The sequence below is a fragment of the Chiloscyllium plagiosum genome, unplaced genomic scaffold (genome assembly GCF_037043375.1).
Source record: "Chiloscyllium plagiosum isolate Xiang-an unplaced genomic scaffold, Cpla_swu_hap1 HiC_scaffold_14, whole genome shotgun sequence".
In the NCBI taxonomy this organism is placed as follows: domain Eukaryota; kingdom Metazoa; phylum Chordata; class Chondrichthyes; order Orectolobiformes; family Hemiscylliidae; genus Chiloscyllium; species Chiloscyllium plagiosum.
Genome location: NW_028270152.1, coordinates 62,706,278 through 62,733,823, shown reverse-complemented (window position 1 = coordinate 62,733,823; position 27,546 = coordinate 62,706,278). Strand labels below are relative to the sequence as shown.

General features: G+C 42.7%; 1 protein-coding gene across 1 annotated transcript in view; it reads right to left on the bottom strand.

The window, feature by feature from the left end:
- The window catches only part of LOC122559107 (metabotropic glutamate receptor 7-like), an 864,629-nt gene extending 837,848 nt beyond the window's left edge, over window positions 1-26,781 (bottom strand). Inside the window, exon 1 of the mRNA XM_087994497.1 lies at window positions 26,761-26,781. The gene's annotated coding sequence lies outside the window, so the exon portion shown is untranslated. The remainder of the gene's footprint in view (window positions 1-26,760) is intronic.
- Window positions 26,782-27,546: the final 765 nt, after the last annotated feature.

The window sequence follows — 27,546 nt, the reverse complement described above, 5'->3', positions numbered from 1 at the left end:
ACAAGGCATTTCTTTTACTTTTAAACCACACAACTGGAGCCCTAGCGATGGAGTGGTCCCTTTTAACTGCTCTGTCCTGTTTGCCTAGATGTTATTTTTTCAAGCAATCTTTAAAGAAACTCTGCTAGATTTCCAGATGGTTTGGGAAAAATTATCTAATGTGTTATACCACGCAGAGGTCCACTCTCTCCCAAAGTTTTGGTGTTTAAATTTTGATCTTCATTTGTAACTGCTTTGAAGAGTGAAAGCTTCCCTTCCAATAATTTTTGAGGTACCATATAAGTCAACACAATCACCTCTCCTCCAAAATGATGTGAAGACCAGACTGTAGTGATGCTTATTGTCCCGCTATATCCTCCATTTAAACCATCTTCAAAGCTGTGATTTCTCTGTGGTTCCTCAGTTTTTATTCCAGTTCTATGCTTGGTTGCTTTAGCTTCTCAACTTAATCAAGATTTCATCCTTTATTACGGACTACTTCATGGTGAAAGTTTATCAGCTCTTATCTGCCCGAATAGTGATGCCAGTCTTCACCTGGCTCCACAGAACTTCTATCCCCTCATTATCAGTGTTCCCAAATCCCATTAACAATTCCAGCACCTCTTTCTTCCCGGGATAGTCACAGACAAAGGTCTCTGCATTTGGTGATAACTCAGATTAACCATCTCTAACTTCTTGGTGAGAGACCTCCACCTCAGTGCTTCAGACCCTATTATTTCAACCTTCCCACATTGTCTCTATCTTGCCACTATTATGCAGTAGCATGACCACTTGTCAGACACCTTGCAGAGGCCACATTGTCTGAGTTTTAACTATCATGTTCCCATCTTCATAAGCAATTCCATGTACAAGCTTCCTTTCCCCACATAGTTTCCATCAGTGATCATCCATTTATCCAGCCGTACTCTTGAATTCCTCTCACACCTCATACAACAATATTGCTAACTGTGCCTTTAGTTGCCTAGGCCCTGGAAATCCTTCCCTAAAACTTGTCAGCTCTGTCTCCTCCCTGGAGATACTTCTTTGAATTAAACCCGCCTTCACTTGTATCTCCTTAGCTGATGTGGTGTGAAATTCTGCCTGCTCAAGTACCTTTGGATGTTTCACTGGCCCAGATCCTTCAGTCTCCAGATTGTCATGGATTAGACGTACCCCTAAAGCTACACTTTGGGATCCCTCAAAAGTCCTGATATACCAACCCTGCAGGAATTGTCCAGGAAGTTTAAACTTCTGATGGCCAATTCTCCAACTCCTGGAATCTCTGAGTGAATGTCTCCAACTCTGAATTAGAGTTGGAGCATTACACAGGTAATGTTACAAGGCAGATTAAAACCATATCAACCTCTTGCATAATTATGCAACTAACCCTTTTCCCAATCACCCTCAATCTGATTTCCTGACATCCCTCTTATCCATTTCCATCACAATCCCACAATCCTCTGAACCCCCTGAATTTCTGATACACTTACCAAGACCCCGGCCCACACAAAAACACAAGCTGACCCTACCTCATTATCTTGTCATTGGCCACCCCAGCTGTCACTTTACCTGCCCTGCCACTGTACCTAGCTGTCCTTTTACTCGCTTTGCCACCCTTTGCTATCCTGCCCACCCATGTGCCTATTTCCTTCAGACCAATCATCAACATTGAAAAGCTATTTAAATATCTTAAAGCTTTTCAATGTGTTGGTGAATGAAAACTTCCCAAATAGTGCAAAACAGGTGTCCCTTAATGATCCTGCACCACAAAGAAGGAGTCTGATGTCAAGTGTACATCACATTTCTGAAGAGGCCATTTTGAAACATGCTGACCAGAGTTTTGGATGGCTATATTGGAAAGTAGTAGCTGGAGAAGGGACAATCCAACAGTGATTGCTACTCTTAAAAGATCCTGACCATTGTGTTAAAGATGCTATATAAATTCCAAACATATGATGCACTGCTCTCTCATTCATCCATTGTTCCATTCGTCCATTCTGGTGCTTATCACCTACCAAGCATGTATTGTCTCCATAGCACTGAGGTTTTATTGCATTTTTGAAAAAAATTAAGTGAAAGGCATAGTGATCAGAAGGACTCTGTCTATCAGCAAATAATAATACATAACACACACCACTCATAATTTTCCCATGGGTGTATTGTAAAGAAATATGTGATGATTACATTTATAAACCTTTCTCCTTTGTTTATTTCTTTACTTACATCAGTTCAGGATTTCCCAAAGAGCTTCCCAGCTAATTTAATTTTCTATTGTTGTAATGTAGGACTCAAAAGAGAGAAAGTGGAAGGAGCGAGTGATAAATATAGTGAAGAAAAGAAGCAGCCAATACGAGGATAACAATTAGAAAATTAGATGATAGACACAAAAAGAGAGACTCAGAAAGTAAGACATAAGTGATAGAATACAGAATAATTGAATGAAGAGACAAACAGTTACATGTAGAGGTACATTGATTTTGTCCATGAAAGATGCTGTGGGCAATTCAGTATGATACAGTTTGTATCTTAGCACAATGTCTTGTTGCCAAAAATACTCTCTCCTCTGACTCACCTTGAATTGTCTACTGATAGACATTAAATTGCATACAAATAAAGCAGAATGAGGTCTATGAGTAAAATATAAATGACTAAAATAATGGTTTCATCATCCACAGACTGACGGTTGTATCTTGAGGACACCTTTGTGATTTGCAAGTAGCAAGAAAATTGCCTCTCATTTTAATTATAGTCATACCACATTAATGTTTATGTGCAATAATCCTGCCAACGACATCAATTGTTGGAATATCAAGGGCATCTCTATGATAAGATTTCAATAAATAGTACAAATGTATAAAGTCATAAAAGATTAATTTGTAACATCATCATTGGCACAGCATCTACTGCAACTCAACACTTTATCTTAAAAAATAATGCTATCCATTGAAAATTGAAATTCTTAGTTGCTGATTAGAATAAGTTCCTTTCAGTCTTTATATACTTTGAGCTGTGTTTTAGAATAGTGAAAAGAAAATTATGGTGCACAGCATACACTCTGCCACTAGAAGTCACTACATCTCACAGTTAAATGAAGAAAAAGATAGGCTGGTTGCTAATATTAATGGGAGAAAGTGAGGTCTGCAGATGCTGGAGATCAAAGTTGAAACTTTATTGCTGGAACAGCACAGCAGGTCAGGCAGCATCCAGGGAACAGGAGATTCGACGTTTCGGGCACAGGCCCTTCTTCAGGATTCCTGAAGAAGGGCCTGTGCCCGAAACGTCGAATCTCCTGTTCCCTGGATGCTGCCTGACCTGCTGTGCTGTTCCAGCAATAAAGTTTCAACTGCTAATATTAATGCCAATACCTGATTGAAACTTGTCCTTATTGGTACTCTTCATTTTCTCAGCCTATTGCAACCACATTGTAATTGCTTCACTATTCCAACTTCCCTGACTGTTTATTCTGAACATTCATCAACATCTCAGTGAAGAAGTTCTGTTCATTTTTAAATATACTTGACACTCCTGAGATTTTCTTCTTCACCTCTGAGCATAGCCAATTTCATGAAGCTAACAGAACTGAGACTTTGGTGCATCAAACAATAGCAATATCACTCAGAAGGTCAAGCTATAAATACATGCAGGTTCGGACTGATCAAAAACTGGACATTGAGAATTCCCAGCAGGAAAGTCAGAGCAGGTACCTGATGACTCCTGTCTCCTTTTAGAATCCCTACAGTGTGGAAGGAGGCCATTCAGCCCATCAAGTCTGCACTGACCCTCTGAAGACCATCCCCAAACCCCCACCATATCCCCTAACCCCACTTGGCTAATCCACCCAGCCAACTCATCCCTGAACACCAGACAATTTCAGCATGGTGACCCACTTAACCTGCACATCTTTGGACTGTGGGAGGAAACTAGAGCAATTGGAGGAAACCCACGCAGACACAGGGGAGAACGTGCAAACTCCACACAGTTGCCCAAGACTGGAATTCAACCTGGGTCACTGGTGCTGTGAGGCAGCGGTGCTAATCACTGAGCCACCGTGTTGCCCCATACTCCTCCAGATCTCCATCATGGACACTGAGGATAATATCTCAGGGCACGCTGCATGGGAAATGGGCTTCCTATATCCACAAATGCTGACACCAGACGAATGCCAGCCACTCCATACGGCACTGCTCAGATGCACTTACAGTCCACCCCTGCATTTCATTTGCCACACGCAGGTGCCTTTCAATGCAACACAGCTGCAAGAATGTTTGGCATGTAGAGATGGGCACTCAGCTCAGAGATTGGACCACGGAATGCCTCAGAGCTGTTCATTCACTCACTTATATTAGTGTCCATGATGTGGAGGAGCCGGTGTTGGACTGGGGTAGACATTGTTAAAAATCAGGTCAGGCAGCATCCAAGGAACAGGTGAATTGACGTTTCGGGCAAAAGCCCTTCTTCAGGAGCCCTTCTTCAGGGCTCATGAAGAAGGATTCCTGAAGAAGGGCTTATGCCCGAAACGTCGATTCTCCTGTTCCTTGGATGCTGCCACCCTGAAGAAGGGCTCCTGAAGAAGGGATTATGCCCGAAACGTCGATTCTCCTGTTCCTTGGATGCTGCCTGACCTGCTGCGACTTTCCAGCAACACATTTTCAGCTCTGATCTCCAGCATCTGCAGCCCTCACTTTATCCTCATTGTTAAAAATCACACAACACCAGATTATAGTCCAAAAGTTATATTTGGAAGCACTAGCTTTCAAGGCACTGCTCCTCCATCAGGTAGTTGTGATGAAGGAGCAGCGCTCCGAAAGCTAGTGCTTCCATATAAATATGTTGGACTATAAGTTGTGTGATTTTTAAATTAGAGTTCATGGCAGCCTGCTTTGCCTTTTCTGTCCTGTTCCTTCTGCCACAGCTTAAAAGTCAGATATACAGATAAATACCTTGCCACCATCATAAGGTCAGAAGTGAGGATTTTCACAGATGATTGCATAATGTTCAGCACTATTCACAACACTTCACGTACCAGAGGAGTCCATGTTCAAGTGCATGAAGATCTGAACAAAATGCAGGCTTGGGCAAGTAACACTATAAGTAACATTCGCATCGCAAAAACACCAGGCAATGACAATTTCCAGTAAGAGATAATCTAACCACCACCCCTTGACATTCAATAGCATGGTAAAAACAATGACTGCAGATGCTGGAAACCAGATTCTGGATCAATGGTGCTGGAAGAGCACAGCAATTCAGGCAGCATCGAGGAGCTTCAGCAAAATCGACGTTTCGGGCAAAAGCCCTTCATCAGGAATAAGGGCAGAGAGCCTGAAGCGTGGAGAGATAAGCTAGGGGAGGGTGGGGGTGGGGAGAGAGTAGCATAGAGTACAATGGGTGAGTGGGGGAGGAGATGAAGGTGATAGGTCAGGGAGGAGAGGGTGGAGTGGATAGGTGGAAAAGGAGCTAGGCAGGTCGGACAAGTCCGGACAAGTCAAGGGGACTGGAAGTTTGAAACTAGGATGAGGTGGGGGAAGGGGAAATGAGGAAGCTGTTGAAGTCCACATTGATGCCCTGGGGTTGAAGTGTTCCGAGGCGGAAGATGAGGCGTTCTTCCTCCAGGCGTCTGGTGGTGAGGGAGCGGCGGTGAAGGAGGCCCAGGACCTCCATGTCCTCGGCAGAGTGGGAGGGGGAGTTGAAATGTTGGGCCACGGGGCGGTTTGGTTGATTGGTGCGGGTGTCTCGGAGATGTTCCCTAAAGCGCTCTGCTAGGAGGTGCCCAGTCTCCCCAATGTAGAGGAGACCGCATCAGGAGCAACGGATACAATAAATGATATTAGTGGATGTGCAGGTAAAATTTTGATGGAGATGGAAGGCTCCTTTAGGGCCTTGGATAGAGGTGAGGGAGGAGGTGTGGGCACAGGTTTTACAGTTCCTGTGGTGGCAGGGGAAAGTGCCAGGATGTGAGGGTGGGTCGTAGGGGGGCGTGGACCTGACCAGGTAGTCACGGAGGGAACGGTCTTTGCGGAAGGCGGAAAGGGGTGGGAGGGAAATATATCCCTGGTGGTGGGGTCTTTTTGGAAGTGGCGGAAATGTTGGCGGATGATTTATGCGGAGGTTTGTAGGGTGGAAGGTGAGCACAAGGGGCATTCTGTCCTTGTTACGGTTGGAGGGGTGGGGTCTGAGGGCGGAGGTGCATTCAATAGCATTACCATCACTGAATCCCCTACTAATAACACTCTGGGAATTACCATTGATCAAAAACTCAACTGGACTCATCATATGAATACAGTGGCTACAAAGGCAGGTCAGAGGCCAGGAATAACTCACCTCTTGACTCCGCAAATGCCTGTCCGCCATGTGCAAGGCAATGGAATACTCCACAAATTCAATATGGTGTCGGCAAAGTAGCAGCATTTGGGCTCTTGAGCAGGCAGCTCATCGGAATTGAATTGAATCGAATATATTATCATGTGTACTGAGACACATTGAAAAGCTTTGTCTTGCAAGCAATGCAGTCAGATCACAGAGTTAAGTAGCATAGATAAGTAAATAATAGGTAAACAGCAGAAAAAACAAACACACAGGTACAGGCAAATGTTAAGTGTTTGTGAGTCCATTCAGTATTCTAACAACAGTAGGGTAGAAACTGTTTCGAAACCAGCTGGTGCATGTGTTCAGGCTTCTGTACCTTCTCCCTGGTGATAGAGGTTGAGAAAAACATTGGCAGATTGGGATGGATCTTTGAGAATGCTGGTGGTCTTTCTTTGACAGCAGGCCTGGTAGATGAATTCTACAGATGGGAGGTTGGCATTTGTGATTGTCCGGGCCGAGTTCACCACTCTTTGTAACTGTCTCTGATCTTGAATGGTACAGTTGCCATACCAGGTGGTGATAAATCCAGACAGAATGTTCTCGATGGCGCACCTATAAAATTTGGCAAGGGTAATCGCCAACATGCCAAATTTCTTCAGTTGCTTGAGGAAGAATAGATGTTGTTGGGCCTTTGTAACCAGTGCGTCCTCATGAAGAGTCCAAGAAAGCTTGCTGTCGATGACCACTCCCAGAAGCTTGACACTCCCCACTCGTTCACTTCTGTGCAGCTAATGTGTAAGAGGGCATGAGTAACATCCCTCTGAAAGTCAATAATGAGTTCCTTGGTTTTACTATTGAGAGCTAGGTTGTTCTCAGTGCACCATTTTTCCAGGTCTCCCACCTCTCATCTATAGTCTGTTTCATCACTATCTGAGATTCGACCGACTATGGCGGTGTCATCAGTGAACTTGTAAATGGCATTAATCTGGTATTTGGCAACGCAATCATGGGTATACAGTGAGGACAGTAGGGGGCTGAGTACACACCCCTGGGGGGCTCCAGTGTTGAGTGTTAGTGAGGATGAAATATTGTCCGCAATCTTCACTGATTGTGGCCTGTGGGTCAGGAAACTGAGGATCCAGTTGCAGAGAGTGGGCCTTAGTCCGAGATCACTAAGTTTACTAATCAGTCTCAAGGGGATAATAGTGTTGAAGACTGAACTGTTGTCAATGAGTAGGATTCTTACATAGCTGTTCTTGGTGTCAAGATGTTCTAGGGAGGAGTGAAGGGCAAGTGATATGGCATCTGACGTGGATCAGTTGGTCCGATAGGCAAATTGGAGTGGGTCAAGAGTAGTGGGGAGGCTGGAGTTGATTAATGCCATGACCAGCCTTTCAAAACACTTCATGACCACCGAAGTTAGGCCACTGGGACATTGTTAGTCATTGAGACACGCTGCATGAGCCTTCTTAGGCACAGGGATGAGGTTGGCCTCTTGAAACAGGCAGGGACAGCGGCCTGCTACAGGGAGAGGTTGAAGATGTCCAAGAAGACCTCTGACAGTTGATCTGCGCGTGCTCTGAGTGCATGGCCTGGTACTCCGTCTGGTCCATTGTTGTCCTTCGACTCCCCCGAAGGAAAACTGATCTGACCTCTGACGCAGTGACTGTTGGGATAGGTTCGTCAGGACCTGTCAGAATAGGTGTTACCTCTCCGCCGAAATTCTGTTCAAAGCAAGCATAGAAGATGTTGAGACAATCTGGGAGGCATGTGTCATCATGTGCTATCTTGCACAGTATCTTTTTAGAACCTGTGATGTCATTCAGTCCTTGCCATAGTCGCCAGGTGTCTTTGTCTCTAGTTTGGATCGGTATTTGTCCTTGGCTGACTTAGTGGTTCTGCGAAGGTCATTCTTGGATTCCTTATATTTTGAGTGGGTCTCCTAATCTGAAGGCGTCACACCTAGTTTTTAGCCGGTTCTATATGTCCAGATTCATCCAAGGTTTCCTGTTGGGGAACACCTGGATTGACTTCCTCGGTATGCAGCCCTCCACACACTTGCTGGTAAAGTCTGTAACGGTGGTGGCGTACTTGTCCAAGGTACCTGTGGACTGTTTGAACTCGGAGCTGAAAATGTGTTGCTGGAAAAGCGCAGCAGGTCAGGCAGCATCCAGGGAACAGGAGAATCGACGTTTCGGGCATAAGCCCTTCTTCAGGCTTATGCCCGAAACGTCGATTCTCCTGTTCCCTGGATGCTGCCTGACCTGCTGCGCTTTTCCAGCAACACATTTTCAGCTCTGATCTCCAGCATCTGCAGACCTCTCTTTCTCCTGTTTGAACTCGGCCCAATCAGCCGATTCAATACAGCACCGGAGTTGAACCTCTGCCTCCTCCAACCAGCACTGGACCTGTATCTGTGAGGGGGTTAGGGACATACGTTATCCTTTCTGTGTTTTTTTAAATTTCTGCTTTTGTGTTTTGCTCTAGTTGCTGTATTCTAAGATGGCGCTGGAGATTGACAACTTTGTACACTTTTTTTCTGTATTCCTGCGCACAAGCGACAGTAAAATCTTCTCTAATCTAATCCACTCTCTTGCATAGAAGGGTGCAGCCCCAACAAACACTCAAGAAGTTTGACACTATCCAAGACAAAGTAGCCCACCTGATTGGCACCACATTCACAAACATTTACTCCCCCCACCACTGACACTCAGCAGTGTGTACTATCTACAAGATGCACTGCAGAAATTCACCAAAGATCCTCGGACAGCACCTTCCAAACCCACGACCACTTCCATCTAGAAGGACAAGAGCAGCAGATACACAGAAATGCAACAACCTGCAAGTTTCTCCCCCCGCCCCCCCACCCCCCACCCCCATCTGAGCCACTCACCATCCTGACTTAGAAATGTATCACTGTTCCTTCACTGTCGGCTGAGTCAACATCCTGGAATTGCCTCCCTCAGGGCATTGTGGGTCAACATAAGGCACATAGACTGAAGCAGTTCAAGAAGGCAGCTCACCACTGCCTTCTTAAAGGCAACAAATGCAGTGACATCCATGTCCCACGAGTGAATTTAAAAACAAAGTACTGCTGCATTGCCTTGTAATTTAGTGCAGACACAAAGCCAAGCAGCATATCATGGCTGTCAGCAGTCATCAATCATGGGGACGTGCATCTCGCTGTACGGCAGTGTGAAATGACAATCTTACTCCTGCTCCTGTGCCATCAGTTTACGTGACACAATCCTCTGTGTGTGTTGCAAGCAAACAGCCATCTCTCAAAATCAAAGGGGATTAGTCCTCAGTCAAGTTAAAAGAGAAACACTTCAGTCAGAGGGTCTTGGCTAAACTCCCATGTGAATCCCAGGGCTTGGGCACAGTCAGAAAAACTAGTGGGAGTGATCACAGTTCAGGGGGTCCGTAATTTGTCAGGCTAGGTACTGGGTCATAGTGGACCATATAGGTCCAGTGTTACTTGTTTGGTGAGTAATGGAAATATAGTGGCAGAACTGTAAAGAGATTAGTCTGGGGTCTGATCACTCATTGTTCAGGTCAGTCTGGCTAAGTTGGCCAAGTCCAACTTGATCAGTCCAAGGGCGGGCTGTCCTCTAAACATTAAGGGAGCTTTATTTGGGGGCCAGTGCAATGTCTAGGAGGCTGGGAACCTGAGGGGGAATGAAGGCGAGCAACTTAATATTTAAGAGGGGAAACGATGGAGCAGGGGAGGGAAAGGAATCATGCAAGAGGGAGGATGGTCTCTGGTAAACAGCATATTGACTTCAATGTGGGCACTGCATGGCCAGGCATGACTTGTTTACTTGATGAAGCTGGGGCCAGGGGCAGGCTAACGTGGATAGATGCAGATTTAGATAGATGGTTTGGATGGACAGGGACGGTCATCAGATGGGGATTTCTGTATGGGGTTCATCAAAATAGAGAAGTGGAATCTGAATTTCGAATTGTGGAGTGAGCTCTGTTGTCTTTCACTGTTGTGCAGGTACCGATGTGCATTATTGATGAAAATGGCCTTGATCACACCTGGACTGAAGTGGGCTTTAATATTCAGCAATGTGGAACCATTCAAAGGCATTACGCAGGCACCACACAATGAAGCTGAAACATATCTGTGCAGACTATATGCTGTGAAAACTATTGTGTGCATTTCAATCTTTGAGCACATCATGCAACATCACAAATCAATCCCAATATTGTCTGTCATGCATTAGCACAGTTTTGCTTCCTGCAAAGATGGAGCCTACTTTCCAAAGTAGCACACACATGATTTACTCGTACCTGCACATGGTACAGGGGCTGCTCACTTCATACCTTGAACTATAGAACACTGTGTAATGCTAAGGATGAAGGGGCTTTGAACCTTCTCTGTGGCAGTTGAGGGTAGGCAGACATTTGCAAACAGTAAAAAGTGGCAAATGGTAAAAAGTGAACATATATTTACAAACATGACAACTATTTACAGTAATGTGTCACCCATCTCACCTACGTGCACTCATAAGGCATTCATACCTTCTATCCCATTATGTCTCAGTGCAGTCCTAAGTTCCATCATTGGTGTGGAGGGAGTTTGCCTTACTGTGATGCCGATCCACCTTGGAGGTTTGGTCAAATGACCGTGTCGATGGCGGGAAGGTCAGGGGCTTGTGTCTGGAGGATCTGGAAATTCTGAGTGTAGCCTGACTATGGACAGGAGTCCTCTCTTCATCAGCCAATACCAAGAGGGAGGCAGGCAGGGTGATGGTTGACGGCCCAGCCACCTCTGTACTGTCCTGAGGTGTGTGTGTGTGTGTGTGTGTGTGTGTGTGTGTGTGTGTGTGTGTGTGTGTGTGTGTGTGTGTGTGTGTGTGTGTGTGTGTGTGTGTGTGTGTGTGTATTTTTGTGTTTTTCCATTTGTGTATGTGTGTGTGTTTGTGCGAGTGTGTGTGTGTGGGTTTGTGTTTGTGTGTGTGTGTGAGTGTGCATGTGTTTGTGCATCTGTGCGTTTGTGTGTGTGTGTGTGTGTCTGTTTTTGTTTGTGTGTGTATTTGGGTGTGCGCATGTGTGCACGTTTCCTCCACTGGGTCGGTATCTCCTTGTGAGAAAGGGGCACCTGAGTGAGATCAGGGTCGCTCACCACCCTGTCACCATACCGTTGGTGCTAGTACCAATGGCTAGAGCTGTGGGGTGAAGGTGTGAGCGGCTCTCCAGCAGACCCTAAGGCTGCTGGATCTGCCTCTCCATAGCAGCTGCCTAACTGTTCACTGTGGCAGGTGGCCTCTCACATACCTGAAGCAGCAGGGCCCCAAAGGGTTGCTGTAGTCCTGCAGCCTTCGTGTTAGCTGGCCCAGTGTCTCAACAAAATTGCCTGCTGCTCCTGAGTCTGCCTGTGCATTTGTCTGCTGTTGTTAACTGCCAACACCATTGGGTCCCGTCCTGCCTGGAGCTGAGCAGAATCCTGGTCTCTGGCTGCCACATAAATCCTGCTGGTACCGACAGGAGACAAAACAGAGAATGTGGTGACTAAGGAGTATAATCTGTGGCATGATGACATGCAGTGGAAGTAATGGAAGAGTAGCGTCACCATGACTCAGGCTTCTTACCTGGTTGCCAGGACTTGAGTTTTCCACATCCTCACAGGAACAGTCATGGTTTATGCCAGCCAACGCCAAGATCCTTTCCTCTTCGGGAACTGAATGCGAGGCACCTGCATCACCCAATGCCGCTGACCCCACCCCGGTCCTTTCAACCTTTGTTATGGACTTCTGTTCTCCCGAAAAGAGAGCAGAAAGTGCAGCTGTTAGTGCAGGTACTGGTGAGGTGTCCTGAGTGAATGAGTTGACAGGGCAGAAGGTATGGAGGCTGAATTAGTGTGGAGGAGTTGAGGCGAGTGAAAGCAAGTGATAGAAGATGCTGCATGCAACAGTGAGAGAGATAAAATATGAGCCCTGGTCAGAGGTAGTTCCAATAGCAAAGATAGAATGAGTGTGAGTTTGCTGAAATCAAGTGGCACCTATCCTGGCAGAGTGTAAAAGGTCATCCACCTTCTTCCCGTGTTGCTGGGCATGTCTCTGGGCTGTGGACACCACACTGATCCAGGTGATGACCTCAGACCAGGTTGGCCGTGTCTGGTGTCATTGCCTCCTCTGTTAATTGGACAGCCCTCCTCTGTAGCCCTAACCGACTAGGGCTTCATGGTCCCTGTCACCAAAGCAGGACATCAATTTGCCTTCACCTGCCATGCCCTGGTAGAATATGTGGAACTGTGCAGGGCAGCTCCAGAATCCCAGTGCTTAACAGAGTACACAACAGGCTTTTAAATATAGCACCAGAACTAGGTTTGCCAGTATATGCTGGGATACACTGGCAGCGTTGGTAGTTGAGGAGCTGAGTTTGTGACTATAGGCCCAAGAAAACTCTCCAGGTCTCACACAGAGAAACCCTCTGTAAAATTTGACAAAATTGACCCTTTGCCAAAATATGGCAAAAGATCCAGCCCAATATCTCAACTGGAGACCGTCCAAGAACTTTGAGTACTGTAATAATTGGATTGAGCTAGTCAAGCCCAATGTGGGCTGCCTGCTGAGAATTCACTCCTGGAATGGTGGAGTGTTACCCCATTTTATTGACAGCCATACTGGTGTTGAACTGATTTGGGAAGTTAATAAGAAGGACAGGTTCCTGATTCCTGAAATATCATCAGAAATAGTGAGAAAAGATTGCACTCGGTGACAGCAGAATGGCAGGGGCACACTACTCATCCACATGCAGTTCCAGTTAATTTTCTGTGACTTGTCATGTGACAAAAGACAAGAAAGGTTGAATTTTCTTTTAATAGAACTAGTAGAAAGTATGCATTTTAGCCGAGGAAGATTTCAACACCATGCATGTAATTTGGTTGCATGTTCACAAAAAAATACAATTGTCCAGCCAATGTTTCAATGAACAAAGACTCTTTCTAAACACTATTTTTAATAATGTAAATCCTCATTTGATTGTGGCTCTTTCATTCTAGAAAGTTGAATGCTTTGTTTACTCAAGGTCCTTTCTTTGCTACAGCCAATTGTACTGTTGCAATTTTATAAAGAAATTATATTGCATAGTATTATTTCGAGCCTCTTGCATGAGATTAACTTTTGCAAAACCATTATTCTTTTGTATTAAATACATAAGTATCTTCATTTAAATATCAGGAACAGTAATCTCAAAGCAGTTGGTATTCATATACCAACATTGCATAATTCAAGTGTTCAATAATTGCATTAATTTCAAGGCCATTGTATTTGCTAACAAGTCCATCCCAGCATTATAGTTTAGAGACTTAAATAGTCTGGAGGGATAGTGTGGGTGTAACTGTTTAGTAAAATATATTATATGGTAATATGGTCCAGTCTTTAATGTCCTGCACGCATAGATACATAAAACACATTAGCTAAATGCTTCAGGATTTGCAAGTTTAATTTTAATGATCCTGATATGTCATATGTAAGTGGTGCCTTGAGCTTCTAATTTAAGGATTTCAGTTAGATAGTGCATGTGATGGGAAAGTGAGATAAATTAATTCAAAGAGCGCTCGAAGAGAGAACATCTCAAATTACTACAGCTAGCAGTTTCTGAACTTGGCAATAACTTGCTCTCATGTCAATTCAAGATTAGAGCTGTTGCAGAGTTTAGGAATAAGAGACATGAGCTGGAATATGTCAAAGTATCCCTCTATCAATCTATCAATCTCAGTCTTGAACATATTTATCTATTGAGTATCCACAGTCCTCTGAAGTGGATCATTCAAAGATTGACAATCCTCTGAGTAAAGTAAATTTAGTGTTCCCTTTTATTGAGAGCTAGCTTCCAATACCATTCTTTCAGGGCAATAAAGAAAGACTACAGAGAAAACTAGGAATGGGATATAAATACAGAAAAAGGTGGATGAACACCTCTGGAATCATTGGAAAGAGAGAGAGAGAAACAGAATTAATGATCTGAGTTGAATATGGATCTTTTTGATTTTGAAGAAGAGTCATAATCGATGGAAAAGATTAGCTTTTGTATTTTCTCTCCATAGCTGCTGTCAGACCCTGCTGAGTATTTTTACAGCACTTCACTTGCTGCTTTAATTATTGTTCTTTTAATATGGATTATTTATGAAGTGGTGATCCCGCATTGTTACATTTTGAAAATCTGCTTTTAAAGTTGTACTCCTAGGTCCCAGCCCTCAGTGGAAACTCATGCTTAGATTCACCTCTGTCATTAATTTCTGAATGGACCTCAACAACTGGCTCCTTCCACTATTCCAAGTTGTTCCCCCTACCAAGCCATCAGCCAGCTAACACAACTGTATAGATTTCTGCTCAGAATCTGTGTCCCGCTGAATAAACTATCCCTTGCCATGACTCCATGCTTTTTGCTCTGTACTATTGTGCCATGGCCCTCCCTAAAGTTTTTGTTTATGTCTACAATGGTGGTGGTACCTCATATGCTTTTTGGATAATGGCAAAGGATCACTCTTCCCTAGTATTGCAGTGGTGGTCCCCTTATCTGGCTCAATTAGTCACATCTTACTGTCTCTAACCATTAATCAAATTGAAACTATCTGTTATGATTGAGCTCAGAGTGCACTAGTCCTGTTATTCTACTGGTCACAACATAAAATGAAAATATTTTTGTCAGTTACCAAGGTGACCCATTCAATACTTTATATCAAGCTTTATAACTTAAATAAGATCTGAGCTGCATGTTTTTTAATGCAGTAGCTGGTTAACATAGTCAGTAATTTAGAAGTAAAGACACACACACATTCACACACACACACACACACACACACACACATGCACACACACACACACGGTCTCTCTCTCTCTCTCTCTCTCTCTTCAGGAAAAGCGAAAAGTAACAGATTTCTCTGTGGAGATTGGCTTTCCTTGCTACAAGGAAAAGTGAGGACTGCAGGTGCTGGAGACCAGAGTCAACAAGTGTGGTGCTGGAACATCGACTCTCCTGCTCCTTGGATGCTGCCCTGACCGGCTGTATTTTTCCTTGACACAAGGGAAGTACCAATATAGAATGCTCAGTGAACACTGGTTTACAGGGGATTCCAACAGGTGTGCAAGATAAAATGGTCAGAAACATGTCACCCATTTCAGCAATATTCAAGCTCTGTTCTACTAAACAACTATTTGTAGTTAATCACAATTTTTTTTTTTAGAGATTGGCTGGTACTTAACTATTGGTTATAGGTTATTAGTTTTAAACTTGTTACTACCTCAAGCTTATACACCTCAACACTGAAAGCAAAATGAGACAACTTCTCTATCTGCACCAAATTCCCATACCCACTAAATTCTCAACCTTTCACTTCATTTATATTGTGAACTGTTTATGTGGAAAAGTGATGAAGGAACAAGACAAAGAAAGCATGGTTGCATTGTAGGTATTAAAAGTCAAAACAGTTCTAGCAATGGTTCAGTACCTGGCATCAAAATCTCTTTCTCTCTTTTCTGGTGCTAGTGAGTCTACTAGATATCTCTAGTATTTTCTATTGGCCGAAATCACTGCCTTATTTAGTCATTTTCAACAACTCATGTTTTATTACTTGCCTCACTAAATAATCGCTGCCATTTTTAAATCTATTTGCAGCTTTCCAAAAATCTGTTTGCACGTTGCACAAGTTGTGTTCTCCTTTCCATCTTTTTTTAATTCCTTTAAGGGATTCACTTACATTCCAGTTCACAGTTCTAACAAAGTATTCACCACCTGAAATATTAACCCAGCTTTTCTCCTTATGGGTGTTGACAGATCTGCATTGGATATGTTTTTATTTTTTAAAAAGGTCCTCCAGCTGAACTCCCTCCGGCTTTAAGAAATAGATTTGTTCACTTTCAGTGATTCATTCATGTTTATTACTTACATCTGCAGTGACCTATGAGAACTGATCTGTCAAATCTTTGAGTGACATCTTATGAAGGTCAGATGTTCAATTCCTGCAAGGACTGTAAAAAGAGAAAGACTTGCTTTTCACAACTATTGGACATCTCAAAGCCCTTTACCTCCATAGTTTTGAAGTATACTCACTGTTGTAATATAGGAAACATGGCAGTCAATATGAACATGGCAAACTCCCACAAATAGCAATGTGTTAACAATGAGATAATTTATTTTTTGCAGTGTTGATTTAGAGCTAAGTATTGGCCAGGGCACCAGGGAAACATCCCTTGCCTCGCCTTCAAAATATTTCCATGTGAATTTTTACAATCACCCAAACTGAGCAGACAGATTGGGCCTCAATTAATGTTGAAACTGAAAGATGGCACAGCCGGAAGTGCAGCACTGCCACAGTATTGCATTGCAGTGTCAGCCTCAACGTTTTTGCATTCAGTCCCTCGAGTGGACAGTTGGACTGAATCTTTTTTTTGATGAAGTGTGATTCGCAACAAGTCTGGTGAAGTGATTTTTGCCATGAGGCCAAGCAAGTTTTCTCACTAAACTCGTCAAATTGATTGGCCTCGCATTGAGAAGCACGTCTGATTTATGTTCCATTTTACCCCACACCAGCCTGGTCGGGAGATCGCCACCTGCGTCAATGCCATCTCCGCAGTGAAAAGGAGGATGCGACACAGGAAGAAAGTAAATGACCTCCGCTCTGTTATGGTGAGTGCAATGCTCTGCTCACTGCTACCTTAAACTTACCTGTATCACCCCACCTGCCCCCTGCTAATGTTTAACCTCTGACACCCCCTCTGTTGCATACAATACTTGCCCTCACTTGCCCTATTACTCCCATTTTCCCACGTGACCAACTCTTCATGTCGTCCGCACTGCCTCTCCACCCTCTCAGAACAACTCAACACCTTTGCCCACATGCACCAGCCAAAACAGGCATTGGAGCCTTGCTCATTCACCCCCTTTATGTCTTCATAGAAAAAGACAGCCACATCCTGACATCTGAGTAAGTACCATTACAGTTGTTAAATAGTCCCGAATTTGGTAAAATTACACTGACAGACAATTTAATATTATCTGTCAGGGTTGCAGTATAGTACACTTGCAAGCTACATATGTAAGCTACATATATTAAGACATAGGACCCTATTCATTTCAGACAGAAATAAATTGTATACCTGTTTCAACCAAACAAAATAGGCAACAGTTGGCTGCAGTTTGTTGCACATGCCATTGCCTGGACTATTCAGAGTTAACTTCTCGGTTTAACTTTAAACCAAACTTGGCATTTAACTCTCTGTCATTGTCTAAGAGCATTGTCAATGCCATTGTCTCAACAAATCAGAATCCACTTGCCAACCAGGAGAAAGTGAGGACTGCAAAAGCTGGAGATCAGAGTTGAAAAGTGTGGCACTGGAAAAACACAGCAGGTCAAGCAGCATCTGTGGAGCAGGAGAGTTGACATTTTGGGCATAAGTCCTTTACCAGGAATGCCATTTGCCAACCAATCAATATTAACTTTACATGTGTTATAAAATGTTGTTCTCCCTTTACACTGGTATTCTTGCAAACATCCCAATGAGTGCAAGATGAAAAACTTTGGCAAAATGTGTCTTTTTTTTCCGAGTTCTATACTACTAGTCAACAACTACAGAAAAATGAACCTGAGGAAAATAGAATAAGAATATTGATACAGTTCAAAAGTAGAACTGGCAAGATTCATGTTCAATATAATATGTTTTCTCACCAATGACTTTTACTGGAAAAGTATTGAAATTAAAGGAAGCTTTCTTGATAATACAACTGTGATCACTTCATAAAGTGCTTCATTAGTTATAAAGCCCTTTTGGACATCCTCAAGCCACAGAAGACAATCGATAAATGTATTCTCTTTCTGCACAATAGAACATAGTACATAGAACAGTACAGCACAGAAAAGGCCCTTCAGCCCACGATGTTGTGCCGACCATTGATCCTCATGTATGCACCCTCAAATTTCTGTGACCATATGCATGTCCAGCAATCTCTTAAATATCCCCAATGACCTCGCTTCCACAATCTTTGGTGGTTGTCAGCAACTTAAAAATTTTTTAGTTCGGGTCTCAATATATTCGGGCAATTTTCTCTATCCTGAGATGCTCTCAACCTCTTCTTGCAGGAGCACACGCAATAATTTGGATTGCCCGCCACCAGGCTTTGAACAGGATTTTAAAAATTTCTTTCATGAAATGTGTGTTGTTGGCAAATCCAGCATTTGATGTCCCTCCCTAACTGCCCTTGCGAAGGTGATGGTGAATGTGTTGGCTGCACTGGATGCCAATCAAAACAGAAATCTAATCATTTCATGATAATATGTCCTTGTTTTGTGGTTATCCTTGATCTGTTGATGTGCTATCTTTCCAGGGTTGTTAGTAGTTTCATTTCTGTGAATGCTACAGGATTTTTCTCTTTGCAATTAAAATCCTAAATAATATTTTGATGTTCTAAAATGTTGCTGACTACTTAGCTAAAGTTTTTGTTCCGTCCTTCACAAATGCCATTTTTTTCCTTTGTAGCTCTTTAGATTAGGTGCAGAAATTGAAATCTATAGAGCATCAAGTCTTTCTTTAAAATATTTACTGCAAAACTTTGGTATGCTGCTGTTTTACTGCCTGCCCTTTTTTAGCTTGAACAAACCTACTGTTTTTGTCATTCAAGAATTTCTGGCATCCGAGCCAGAAATTCTTAGTACACCTTGATAATGACTTCTTGCAGGAACTGACAGTGTAGATGAGCTGTGTAGTATTTATTCTTCCTTTGTAAGCTATTGTGCAGCAGGTCTGGTGCCTGAATTGGTGACCTATTGTAGCTGTTATGTGGGCACGACAAAAATAAAGCTGTCTGATGACCTTATTAGACAATACATTTGTAATATCCCACCGGGGTGCTGAATATAACTGCAAAGGATTTAATGAAACACTCTGTACCAGGTCCCAGGTTTTGTGCAACAGAGGAACATACTTCAGTGATGATTCATAGAACAAAGCAGACTTCGGTTCTGGTTACTTCCATTGATTTCACCACCACACGCAGGCACCAGGCTATTCAAATACAGCCAACTATTCACAAAGCTATCCAACATTTCACATTTTACAAAGTCAAGGATTTGCCCTTGCCATGCAATCTAACCTAACATATTGTTCCATTTTAGGTCATTCTTCATTTATTAATATATCCATGTTAAATGGACCTTAAGCTGGCTCAGTCAAATTTTAGTGTCAGTGATTACTTATTGAAAATATCAAGATTAGTCTGCTGGGCCCAATACCCTCATTAATCAATTCTTTTTCTAGTGTGACTAGGGGCGAAGAGCACAGATATCATTCTAAGATCATTTGAGGTTTTACTCATTCATGCACAGGTCCACCCTAAATCGTCATATTTAAGCTACATCTTATTTAAAACACAACGTTAACTTACTTTGCAGTATTGCTCCATATTAGCACCAGGCTCCTCAACCTATGGGTTTTCTACAATGTGTTTTTATTATAACTGTAGCAACTAATATTTTAAATTGGAAGAGGGAATAATTCTGATTAAACTAGAGCCCATTACTACATTAAAATTATGAATCTAAGCATGATGTTGCCTTATATCTGAAGGAGATCATCTTAATGACAACAGTCGGCACCATTGCAATATCCAGAAATATAACTTTTGTGTGAATTGCATTTTGAAAAAAAAGCAGTTTTAAATTTTCCATCAATATTTATCTATTTTCTACTAATCAGAATGAAGTTGTGCCCTGTCAACATAGCAATCTGTTCCCTCAGCTCCAGGATTCCAAATGCCAGGAAAAATTGATGTATGGTGTCAAATTTGATAGGACTTCAGATTCCCATGAGCTTCAGTTTATACAATTTTAAGTGTTTATACAATTTACATGAATTGTGTATCCCTTCAAAAATGTATACTAGTTTCTTATTGACTAATGAGGGTATTAGCCTTGTAACAAGTGAGCTGGATTGTCTGCCACTCAAATGATATTGCTGATGGACAGCATCTAGAAAGTTGACATTTGTTATCCAAGCTCTCTTGTATCACCCTCACTCAAAAGCTGGTTATTTTCAATACAAAAGTTCAGCAGATCCATATCTAAAGCTGTATTTGTTCCAAGTTTAAATTTTAATAAAACTATTCTGATTTAGGGCGGCACGGTGGCACAGTGGTTAGCACTGCTGCCTCACAGCGCCAGAGACCCGGGTTCAATTCCCGCCTCAGGCGACTGACTGTGTGGAGTTTGTACGTTCTCCCCGTGTCTGCATGGGTTTCCTCTGGGTGCTCCGGTTTCCTCCCACCATCCAAAGATGTGCAGGGTCAGGTGAATTGGCCATGCTAAATTGCCCATAGTGTTAGGTAAGGGGTAAATGTAGGGGTATGGGTGGGTTTCGCTTCGGCGGGTCGGTGTGGACTTGTTGGGCCGAAGGGACTGTTTCCACACTGTAATCTAATCTAATCTATTCTGAATTGTTCAATTGAATGGATTTGCTTCAATTTCCTTAAATACAGACATTTGCTGCTTGGTCAATCAGATGGTCAGACAATAATGATGATGTTATCTGGGAGGACTAATGCCAATACCAATAAGAGAGGCATGGTGGCTCATTGTTGCCTCACAGCGCCAGGGACCCAGGTTTGCTGTCTGTGGAGTTTTCGCATTCTCCCTGTCTCTGTGTGAGTTTCCTCCGACAGTGCAAAGATGTGTAGGTTAGATGGATTGGCCATGGGAAATGTGAGGAGGAGGTGGGGGCCTGGATCTGAGTGGGATGCTCTTTGGAGCGGGGAGGTTTGATGCAGACTTGATGGGCCAAATGACCTCTTTTCACCCTAAAGGTATTGTATGATTCCATTATTGTGACACCTTATTCATGATTAACAATCAGTCAGCTTCACAGGGCTGATAGAAACTGGAAGCAAGCAACTTTATCACCCAAGCAGTGAATCCATTTGAGCTGTTAATTATGATTTTCTTCATACCCATACTTCTAAGCTACGGTCCTCATTAGAGTCATAGAGTCATAGAGATGTACAGCATGGAAACAGACCCTTCGGTCTAACCTGTCCATGCCGACCAGATATCCCAACCCAATCTTGTCTGACCTGCCAGCACCCGGCCCATATCCCTCCAAACCCTTCCTAATCATATACCCATCCAAATGCCTCTTAAATGTTGCAATTGTACCAGCCTCCACCACTTCCTCTGGCAGCTCATTCCATACACGTATCACCCTCTGTGTGAAAAAGTTGCCCGTTAGGTCTCTTTTATATCTTTCCCCTCTCACCCTAAACCTATGCCCTCTAGTTCTTGATTCCCTGACCCCAGGGAAAAGACTGTGTTGATTTATCCTATCCATGCCCCTCAAAATTTTGTAAACCTCTATAATGTCACCCCTCAGCCTCCGACTCTCCAGGGAAAACAGCCCCAGCCTGTTCAGCCTCTCCTTATAGCAGAAATCCTCCAACCCTGGTAACATCCTTGTAAATCTTTTCTGAACCCTTTCAAGTTTCACAACATCTTTCCGATAGGAAGGAGACCAGAATTGCATGCAATATTCCAACAGTGGCCTAACCAATGACCTGTACAGCCACAACATGACCTCCCAACTCCTGTACTCAATACTCTGACCAATAAAGGAAAGCATACCAAACGCCTTCTTCACTATCCTATCTACCTGCAACTCCACTTTCAAGGAGTTATGAACCTGCACTTCAAGGTCTCTTTGTTCAGTAACATTCTCTAGAAACCTTCCATTAAGTGTATAATTCCTGCTAAGATTTGCTTTCCCAAAATGCAGCAACTTGCATTTATCTGGATTAAACTCCATCTGCCACTTCTTAGCCCATTGGCCCAGTTGATCAAGACCCTATCGTAATCTGAGGGAACCTTCTTTGCTGTCCACCACACCTCCAATTTTGGTGTCATCTGTGAACTTACTAATTGTACCTCTTATGCTCGCATCCAAATCATTCATATAAATGACAAAAAGTAGAAGACCCAATAACGATCCTTGTGGTACTCCAGTCTGAAAACAATCCTCCACCACCACCCTCTGTCTTCTACCTTTGAGCCAGTTCTGTATCCAAATGGCTAGTTCTCCCTGTGTTCTGTGAGATCTCACCTTGCTTGATTCCCATGGGGAATCTTGTTGAACGCCTTACTGAAGTCTCTCTAGATCACATCTACCATTCTGCCCTCATCAATCCTCTTTGTTACTTCCTCAAAAAACTCAATCAAGTTTGTGAGACATGATTTCCCATGCACACAGCTATGTTGCCTATCCCTAATCAGTCTTTGCCTTTCCAAATACATGTACATCCTGTCCCTCAGGATTCCCTCCAACAACTTGCCCACCACCGAGGTCAGGCTCACTGGTCTATAGTTCCCTGGCTTGTCACTACCACCCTTCCTAAATAGTGGCACCACATCAGTCAACCTCCAGTATTCTGGCACCTCACCTGTGACTATCGATGATACAAATTTCTCAGCAAGAGGCCCAGCAATCCCTTCTTTAGCTTCCCACAGAGTTCTAAGGTACACCTGATCAGGTCCTGGCAATTTATCCACCTTTATGCGTTTCAGGACATCTCTGTAATATGGACATTTTTCAAGGAGTCACCATCTATTTCCTTACATTCTGTATCTTCCATATCCTTTTCCACAGTAAATACTGATGCAAAACACTTGTTTAGTATCTACCCCATTTTCTGCGGCTCGACACAAAAGCCGCCTTGCTGATCTTTGAGGGGCCCTATTATCTCCCTAGTTACCCTTTTGTCCTGAAAGTATTTGTAAAAACCCTTTGGATTCTCCTTAATTTTATTTGTCAAAGCTATGTCATGTTCCTTTTTTGCACACCTGATTTTCCTCTTAAGTATACTCCTACTGCCTTTATACTCTTCTCAGGATTCACTCGATCTATCCTCTCTATACCTGACATATGCTTCCTTCTTTTTCTTAACCAAACCCTCAATTTCTTTAGTCAACCAGCATTCCCTATACCTACCAGCCTTTCCTTTCACCCTAACAGGAAAATACTTTCTCTGGATTCTCGTTATCCCATTTTCCAGCCATTCTTTTACCTGCAAACATTTGCCCCCAATCAGCTTTTGAAAGTAATTGCCTAATACCGTCAAAAGTTGCTTTCTCCAATTTAGAACTTCAACTTTTAGATCTGGTCTGTTCTTTTCCATCACTATTTTAAATCTAATAGAATTACGGTCACTGGCCCCCAAGTGCTCACCCACTGACACCTCAGTCACCTGCCCTGCCTTATTTCCCATGAGTAGGTCAAGATTTGTACCTTCTCCAGTAGGTACATCCACATACTGAATCAGAAAATTTTCTTGGACAGAGTTAACAAGTTCTTCTCCATCTAAACCCTTAACAGTATGGCAGTCTCAGTCGATGTTTGGAAAGTTAAAATTCCCCACCATAACCATCCTATTATTCTTACAGATAGCTGAGATCTCCTTACAAGTTTGTTTCTCAATTTCCCTCTCATTATTAGGGGGTCTATAATACAATCCCAATAAGGTGATCATCCCTTTCTTATTTCTCAGTACCACCCAAATAACTTTCCTGGATGTATTTCTGGGAATGTCCTCCATCAGTACAGCTGTCATGCTATTCCTTATCAAAAACGCCACTCCCCCTCCTCTTTTGCCTCCCTTTCTATCCTTCCTGTAGCATTTGTATCCTGGAACATTAAGCTGCCAGTCCTGCCCATCCCTGAGTCATGTTTCTGTAATTGCTATGATATCCCAGTCCCATGTTCCTAACCATGCCCTGTGTTCAACTGCCTTCCCTGTTAGGCCCCTTGCATTGAAATAAATGCAGTTTAATTTATTAGTCCTACCTTGTCCCTGCCTGCCCTGACTGTTTGACTCACTTCTGTTCGCAATTGTACCAGTCTCAGATTGATCTCTTTCCCCACTATCTCCCTGGGTCCCAGCCCCCACCTTACTAGTTTAAATCCTCCCGAGCAGCTCTAGCAAATCTCCCTGACAGTATATTAGTCCCCTTCCAATTTAGGTGCAATCCGTCCTTCTTGTACAGGTCACTTCTACCCCAAAAGAGATTCCAATGATCCAAAAATGTGAATCCTTCTCCCATACACCAGCTCCTCAGCCATGCATTCATCTGCTCTATCCTCCTATTCCTGCCCTCACTAGCTAATAGTACTGGGAGTAATCCAGATATTACTACTGTCGAGGACCTCCTTTTTAAATTCCTGCCTAACTCTCTGTAATCTCCCTTCAGAATCTCAATCTTTTCCCTTCCAAAGTCATTGGTTCCAATGTGGACAATGACCACTTGCTGGCCCCTCTCCTCCTTGAGGACATTCTGCACCCTCTCTGAGACATCCTTGATCCTGGCACCAGGGAAGCAGCACACCATTCTGCTTTTTCGCTGCTGATCACAGAAACGTCTGTCTGTACCTCGGACTAGAGAGTCCCCTAACACAATTGACCTCTTGGAACCTGACAAACCCCTTATTGCTTTAGAGCCAATCTCAATACCAGAAACTTGGCTGTTTGTGCGACATTCCCCTGAGAATCCATCACCCCCTACATTTTCCAAGTGGAGAGAAGAAATGCAACATCTTTGCTTCATTTTTCACCTTTAATGAAGTCATATGAAAATGCCATAATTTAACTCCCAAAAAGAACACAGAAAGTTTGTTGCCAAAAACACTTCTCAGAAAAACTTTTCCTTTAAAAATGTTGGGGAGATGGGATGAGAAAGCAAATGTGGGTTTTACATTGATTTATGTAATACTTATTAGTAGTTTTTAAGGTGTTGTTACATAATTTCCATTACAACTTATACTATTTCAAGCAATCCCTGGAAATAGTGCTAACAATTTTTCCTTAATATTTTGAGTCTAGATGACACTTCATCTGAATGCTGTCTGACCCACTGTGATCTCCAGCATTTGTTGTTTTCAGTAAAGGTTCTAGCATCTGAAGTAATTTGCTCCTTCCTTAATATTTACATCACCAGGGGGCAGTCTCACGGGATGTTCTGCTCCATTTCGCCAACTTCAAGAACTGCCCAAAGACTGAAAGTCCGAAACAAGCACTCAATAATGAGAAATTGATGTAAAATCCTTGTTACTTCCCCCCCACACACACACACAAAACAAAACCACAAACAAAGATAACTTGCTGGAGAAACTCAGCAGGTCTTGTTACATCAGTGGAGAGAAAACAGCCAAAACTTCAAAGTTTCAGAAGGTGATCATAACAGTGGTTCAGTGTTATCAGAATATTGGAGGCCAGGAGCTTCACTGCTGTGAACACTTTTGCATATACCGTATCTGTGCCTTATACAAAACTACTTGCGCACTAAAAACCTCGTTGCTGAAAAAGGTTGATGTAAAAGTTGTGCCTTTTAATACAAAGCAATAGAATGAATACCTTAGCATCATTATCTGAATGTACACATATGACAACAGTTCACAATATCACTATTTTCTAACACCGTTTTCCTTTCTAGATGGTAGTTACTGTGCAAATTGTATCAATCATTTGTATTATATCACTACCACGAAACAATGTCAAAATTATGAGATGTCTGTAGCTTGAAATCTCCAATAGAGTTTTTCAGCTTGTGTTTGTGTTAGGTGTTTTCTCTTATGGTTTCTGTTTGCTTATTCTCTCCCAGTAAATGACTTGTCTTTCACCAACTACCTTCCCATCTCCCTTTTCCACTCACACTATCTTTCTTCCCTATGCGCGTATCTCATTCCCTTTCTGTTTGGTCTCCCTCTACACCCCTCTTATACACTCATATACTACTCCTTGCAACATGGGTGTGTATATGTGTGTGTGTCTCACTCTCCCTCTCTTTCACTCACTTTTCTCTGCTGTCTCATCTCCCTAGACACCTGGAAAGAATTGTAATGGGCCAAGATTTAGTCCTCACCAACAAGGTGGTAATCCAGCAAAAACTAATTTTCATTTTTTCTCCCATCCATGCATGGCAGATGAACAACCCCAATGGAACATTGCCCAGGCAATGAAAGCCTGTCCCAACACTCCAACCTTTGGACAGTTGTAGGATTTTTCCTCAACACTTTGCCTTGGCTTATTCCTTTCTGCAGCAACATGATCCTGACTTTAAGAGTGTCTATTGCAGATCACTTCCAACATAATCAACAGCAGCATTTTTTAAATATTATCTGGCTGATCTGTTCTGAAGATAAGAATTTAAAAATATCTTTAGGTCTATTTTCTCACCTGGATAATAAAACAGATTCTGCATGTTTCCTGCCGTGTTCTAAACATGTTTATCTATGCATACGCAATCTCCAAATCCCTTTTTTCAGACTTTTATCCATTAAGCTAATATTCAGCTTTCCTCTTCTTCCTCCCCGTACATTTCCTCCTCACATTATATTCCCTCTCCAAAGGTTTTTTCCCACTTTGTTAACCCGTCAATGTCCGTCAGTAGATTCTTTGTCCAATCCTCACGACCTGCCTTCCCACCTACTTTTGTGTTACCTGCAAATGTCTCGAGATGTCTAGAGTTTGTCCTTGGATTCCAGCAGCCTAGAATTGTCTGCAATGAATCAAAGAAAATGAAGAAAGTAAACTGTTGGGACACTATGTTACCTGACATGAAGGACTGAGATACTCAGATTCATCTTTAGTGATTTCGAATTTGTGTACTCAGTGCCTTCAAACACCAATAATGTGAAATGATTGAAATTCTTCTGAAGCAGCCAGAACTCTTAGTCAAGAAACTGGACAAACTTGAAACCCGACACCATAACACAATCTTTATTATCCAGGAAATGATCTTTCTATTTGCTCTTTGATAGAGTAATAATCATTATGTACAGGTGGGTTATCACCTCTGCAGCCTCAGGTGACGTTTGACTCTCAGCAGAGAAGCCACGAAGGGTTATGAGGTGAATGCTTCAACTTCATTTCAAGGCATGGATAGGGCAGTTCCAATCTGAATGATTTACGTTAGACAAAAATGGCACATTCACAAAGGAGCTTTGGGGTACCGGGAGTATTCAGGGATCCCTGCTAAAAGCATGGGACTTCACAGAATCACAGAATTGTTTTGGGACAGAAGAAGGCCATTGTACCTTCACTAGTTCTATTCACTAGTGCCAATCTCATATGTTAACATGTTATTTCTATTCAAATAATCATCCAATGTCCTCTTGAATGTTTTAATTCAACATTGATCTCAATGGCACACCAGCAACTGAAAAATTATAACAGCATTTTTCTTCATTTACATTAAAAGAAGCTTTTCTAAACTTTATACCAAAC